The 6,000-nt window shown below is 45.6% G+C and overlaps 1 protein-coding gene across 2 annotated transcripts in view; it reads left to right on the top strand.

Moving 5' to 3' along the window:
- LOC143028361 (cyclin-dependent kinase 4-like) overlaps positions 1–6,000 on the top strand; it is a 495,706-nt gene that overhangs the window by 473,616 nt on the left and 16,090 nt on the right. The window lies entirely within an intron of this gene.

Below are 6,000 nucleotides of genomic sequence, written 5' to 3'. Positions count from 1 at the left end.
TACAAGTGTATTTAATTACGGCGTTTACTCTTGATATTAAGTGTGTCGTAGCCGACACCCGTGAAGTAAATCGAACAGGTGAAGTCGTGACGTCATCACAAACTACCTCGTGTATCCCAACTTCACTTGTTCGATTTACTTCACGGGTGTCGGCTACGACACACACAATATCAAAAGTAAACACCGTAATTAAATACACTTGTGAATACACTATAACGTCAAAAATTATGGCCGGGTGTGAATTAGGCTGTGCTAATATACCATGCTGATGTGAATGATTATTTCGGAAATATGAGCGAAAAACGATGGGTCAGAGCCGCTGAAATACTTAGTAGGTGTGTGTGTGTGTGTGGTGTCCCTAACTCCCCTACATGATCGTCTACGCGATATTTTGACTTATAGTATCACCGTGACAGCATGTGGGTGGTCAAGGAATTTATATGTGTAGAAATAGCTGGCCTTCGGCCTCATATTCCTTTTGTGTAGATTTAAGTCCATATTACGCCTGTACTACAGGTATTTGCATCCTCATGAAAGCACAATCTCGGCCCTGCCGAGCCATGTTTCTGTGAGGCTGTGTCCCTCGCTACTTTTGAGAACGCCGACTGTGTCGACTCTGTATAGGAACAGACAGGTTTTGTAACCAGGGCCAGTCCCCCTTCTGCACTTGTACGCGCAGCTAGGCCTTGCGGTCAAGGTCGACCCATTCGGGCGACTGCCCGACCCAGAGGCCGTCGCTCACGCAATAACCAGAGTAAAGCCAACAAGACCCACTTGCGCATCATTCACTCCCTAGGCACCATAGTCCAAGTAACGTTTTCGTAATGTTACACGTGTGTGTGTGTGTGTGTGTGTGTGTGTGTGTGTGTGTGTGTGTGTATGCACGTGCATGTGTATATAGCTTGGCCATGTAAGTGTCGACGGTGCCTTCGCAGGAACATCTGGGAGCACTCGATCGTCATTGAAATTCTCATCAGCCTCGATCACTCTTGCATTCGGTGCCGCTCCAACGCCGCCCGCACAGAGCTTGCTGCTGCGCTGGATAGTGTCCTCGGTTCCCACGTCGCGGTACCGAGTCCGTGCCCTGCTGACGGCTTGACAGGTTTCACCAATACAGCGAGCCGTCACTTTCTACTCTGAGCAAGTGTGTGTGTGTGTGTGTGTGTGTGTGTGTATTCACCTCGGATCTGCTGCAGTCTCTGTCGAGACAGCCAGACACCACCCTACGTCAGTGAGCTCAGAACTCATTATTTGCCGATCTCTGGGTAGGTCTGAGACCACTCACACACCACACACCGGGACAGCAAGGTCACAACTCCTTGACTAACGTCCCGTACCTACTCACTGCTAGGTGAACAGGGGTTACACGTGAAAGGAGACAAACCCAACTTATCTCCGCCCGGACGGGGAATCGAACCGCGGTTCTCTGGCTTGTGAGGCCAGTGCTTTACCAATCCGCCACCGAGCCGTGTGTGTGTGTGTGTGTGTGTGTGTGTGTGTGTGTGTGTGTGTGTGTGTGTGTGTGCTTCAGAAGCTGCGAGGTGATCCGGTATTGTTGTGGATATTCTTAAAGGGGTTATCACACAGGGCTATTTTTCCTCCCACATCCTACATCCAACCTCCATGTGAATAACAAGAACAGGGCTTTGCTTACTCTAATATAAGATTAATGTAAGACCATTTAACAGTACGTCTAACATTCGTATAGGTTTACAATCAATTAGGTCATCGTTCGGCTTTGCTATATACAGTATGACGGAAGAATAATTTGATATTTGGAGATTTGAAAAAATAAGATATTGTAACCGAAGTCGTTTTCACTCAAACGAACTCCAACTGTCGGCGTGAAAGACAGAAGGATTGTAACATGTGTTCGTTTGTACGTGCCCAAGTCTAGTTTAAATGACAACGGGTGTGCAAGGCTGTGATCACGGAATTTGTTAGCCTCGACGGAGTATAAACGTTCACGTTATCCAACGGTTGACTGTATAATTTTCAATAGTCTGCTGTTAATATATGAATAATACTGATTTGAAAGCCTACGGTGATATATATATATATATTTTTTTTTTTTGCTTCACAATAGGAATATCCCGCTCAGTGTACCTTTATGCAATCCATAAGTTTGTGTATATATGCGTGTTGTATTACTAGAAGTGGAAAACAGGAATAAAAGTATTTATAAAATGATAAAGCTAACAAAGGTCGGAGCGCCAGACACGTGCTAGACGACTCCGTTCTGGCGCGAACTTTGGCGGGAAAAAGCAGTAGACGTTCGCGATGCGCATGTCGTCCGTGGCAGCACCTGTACGTCATTATTGTTGTTGTTATTCCTACTTTTATTATTATTTTGTTATTATTACTATTATTATTATTGTTATTATTATTATCATTAGCATTGTTATCATTAGCATTATTGTAGTAATATTATTATTGATTATATTATTATTTTTACTTTAAAGTTGGATAAGACTTTTTGATACTCTTTTTATAAGCAATCATTTCAATTTTCGTGACTAATATTTCCGTTTCATCTCTGATTGGACACTTAGTCGGTACGATTAACACTTGGCCAATTTATTATGTTCAGTTGAGATTCAAATTCGAAGTTACAGTAAGGAGGGATAATTTTTGCCATGATCATACGGAGTCAGGATTCATCGCTGGGTTAAAATGTGCACTTACGTCCTTATTGCACCTAAAGACTCCTCTTCTTCCCCCACGATTCGCCCACCTCCTTGGAAAATCCCACATCTTGCACGCGACCCGGAAGGACGGGAGGGGGTTGGGTGGGTGGGGGAAGGTTATTGTTGAACGGTATGTAGAAGGAAGAAATAAGAGGGTGGGTGACTATAGAAAGGGTCTGGTTAATTTACCTGTGTTGTTCAGTATGGTGTTGGACGTGTAATATCGGCAACTCTTACCCTCCCGGACGAAAGTTGTGTGTGTGTGTGATTCACCATGGTCTTGGATCACGTGATCGACAGCTATTTCCCTCTAGGTAGAGAGATCAGAGCTCATATAAGACCGATCTATGGGTAATGATGTGACCTTACACACACACACCTCCAGCTCCCCCGCCCACGAGAGTTGGAGTAACGACTCGCAGAGCAGAGATACTGAAATTATTTCGGTATCGCTGCAAGTGTGTGTGTGTGTGTGTGTGTGTGTGTGTGTGTGTGTGTGTGTGTACCAAACTGTAATAGACAAATTAGGAGCTACGCCAATGAAATTATGTTCAAGATTCAAGCAAATTGGACTAATAACCACAATTCACTACTTATAATAAGAAAGTTCTGTGTGATTCATCATGGTCTTGGATCACGTGTTGAACTCGTGATCGACAATTATTAACCGCCGGGTGAGAGTTCAGAGCTCGTATGGGCGATCTATGGGTAATTATGTGACCTTACACGCACACACACACACAACTCCCCGCCCACGAAAGTTGGAGTAACACCCCGCAGCGGAGCGATAATGAAATTACTTTCAAACCTGGGCGGGAGTCGAACCCGGATCGCCGTAGTGGCAGGCGAGAACTCTAACCACAGCGCCACGAGGTGTGTGTGTGTGTTTGTATGTGTGTGTGAAGGGGAAGACGGTGAGAGGAATGAAACTGAGGAGACTACGCCATGAGGCGCTAAGAAGCTGCGAACGAGGCCGTCACCTTTGCCCTATGTATATATATACGCTTTGGGGACTGTTGGGACAGGTAAATACAGTCGCTGCTGGGAATTTGGAAAGAGGTATGGCATTCGAACCCACAATTAAGCGAATGCGAAACCAGCAGGGGGAGACAGTAGATCAAGAAACGGGGGGGGGGGGGTGCCACGGAATTGAATGGGATCGCTTGGCGAGAAGCGGCGGGATGATAAAAGGAAGATTGTCACTCGATACGGAAGGGGTTCATCCAGTTGATATGGATTATAAGGCAGCTTGCACACCGACGAAACTATTTGCACGAAACAGATGACGCATGCGAACACAAATACCTCCCCACACCCCTACATGCGTACACAAACACGCACACAAATTCATGCACACACACGCACGCACGCGCGCCTCGCGGTCGGTTTCGTGCAAATGGATGCGTCGGTGTGCGAGCTGGTTTCTCAGCTATCAAGGAGGCTTGGGGGCAGCCACAGAGATGAATGAAATTGCCTCAAGGGCCACCCAGTACGGAACGTGGAGAAAGGATAGAAGCGATGTTGGTGATATACAGGATGCAAAGCAAAGAGATGGAAGAGGAAGAGAAGGAAATGGAGAAGAGGGTGTAGGGACAGGATAGGTTGAGTATTAGTCGAGGCTGTTGTACACTCTGACCTTTAATCAGAATCTGGCGGTTTTCTCCTCCTCCACTATGGTCCCTTAATTCGCGAGCAAACTAGGACATATTTCAAATAGTAACATACACAACCAGAACAGTAGAAGTCTGTCCAGCAAATGACACAACACTAGCATTACAAACCATATGATCCTAAAAGCACAATTATCAAGCTCAAAAACCATCTACATCACGACACATCCAACCTTCTTCAGAGAAGCGCGAACATAATCCCAAGGAATAAAGCACCAAACACGCCGACATTCACGGCAAACTTACATTTTCATAATTATCTCCTAAACCCTCATCTCCAAAATATGAAAAAATCTAGTGATACGCCCTTGTATCCCCCAACCCCTCCCTGTTCTCCATATCAATGGTCATGCCATATATTCACCTCCCCGAGGAGCTGAAACAATAACAAACACATCGTCGCTATCATCCACAGAAATCTCGGATCCAAATTCTCTCTCTCTCTCTCTCTCTCACACACACACGCACACACACACACACACACACACACACACACACACACACACACACACACACACACACACACACACACACACACACACACACACACACACACACACACACACACACACACACACACACACACACACACACACACACACACACACACACACGCGCAAAACTACCCTTGAAAACCCACCTACAGACACTCCATACTCTTCTGAAGACCCATCCAGTTACAGAAGCCGAATATCACACTTCCCTCTCCAACAGGGGGATCCCGGCCCAGATGATAATGGCATGATGCAACACCGACACCCAACTGCAACATCGTAAAGAATCCCTCCCAACCGTCTGGAAAGAAGTCATCATCATCTTGTGCCTCCCCGGGTGGGCAAAGTTCTCAGTGACGCCCCCCCCCCCTCCCATTACCACTTCCCACCTCCATTCCTTACAGCTTGTTTTAGCTATTAGCTTGCGAAATAATTACAAATTTTAAAAATGTTACTTAATGTCCCTATTGCAGAAAGGATAAAGGAAAAATATTTCATATTCTGTTGATTCTAACGCAAAATTCGTATATTACGGTAAGATATTCAGGGCTTCTTTGACCTTTCTTTATAATTATTTTGTCAGCCTTGTGGACGGCATGTCCTGGGGGCATATGCACCCCCCCCCACACACACACCTGTGAGAGCCCTGATTGTGCCCCAAACCAGGAAATACAAGACGTTTCCAAATAACTGCCGCCCATTTGCACTTATAAGTTGTCTCTGCAAACTCACAGAATTTTTTTTTCTCGTTCCGAACTCTATTCTTTCATACCCCTTCAAACAGGACCCCGCCGCCGCACAACAGATCCAAGTTCAGAAACAATCATCCTCACCACATTTTCCAACAAACATGTTTATATATTTTTTCTTCATCTTAGGCATGATATGGCATTAGAATAATAAAGATATTCATCGTCATCATCAATCATCATATGACAGCCTGGAAACGATGTATCCTCCATGAACTATACCGCCTAGTACAGGGGTGGGCAATATAGAATGTATGTCGCGTTCTCCTCTCCAATTGTGCATGATATATCCAGTTCAGCATAGTGGTGCGTGTGTGTGCGCTTGCTTGCTTGTGGATGCGGAGGTGTGTGTGCAGTCTGTGTGTAGGCGTGCACTGGTTTCGTGTCAGGCGCCCTGATT

The sequence above is a fragment of the Oratosquilla oratoria genome, chromosome 9, assembly GCF_046742065.1.
Source record: "Oratosquilla oratoria isolate Oo_2021 chromosome 9, ASM4674206v1, whole genome shotgun sequence".
Classification (NCBI taxonomy): Eukaryota; Metazoa; Arthropoda; class Malacostraca; order Stomatopoda; family Squillidae; genus Oratosquilla; species Oratosquilla oratoria.
The sequence above is the reverse complement of the archived record's forward strand: the minus strand, read 5'-3'. Positions and strand labels throughout refer to the sequence as shown.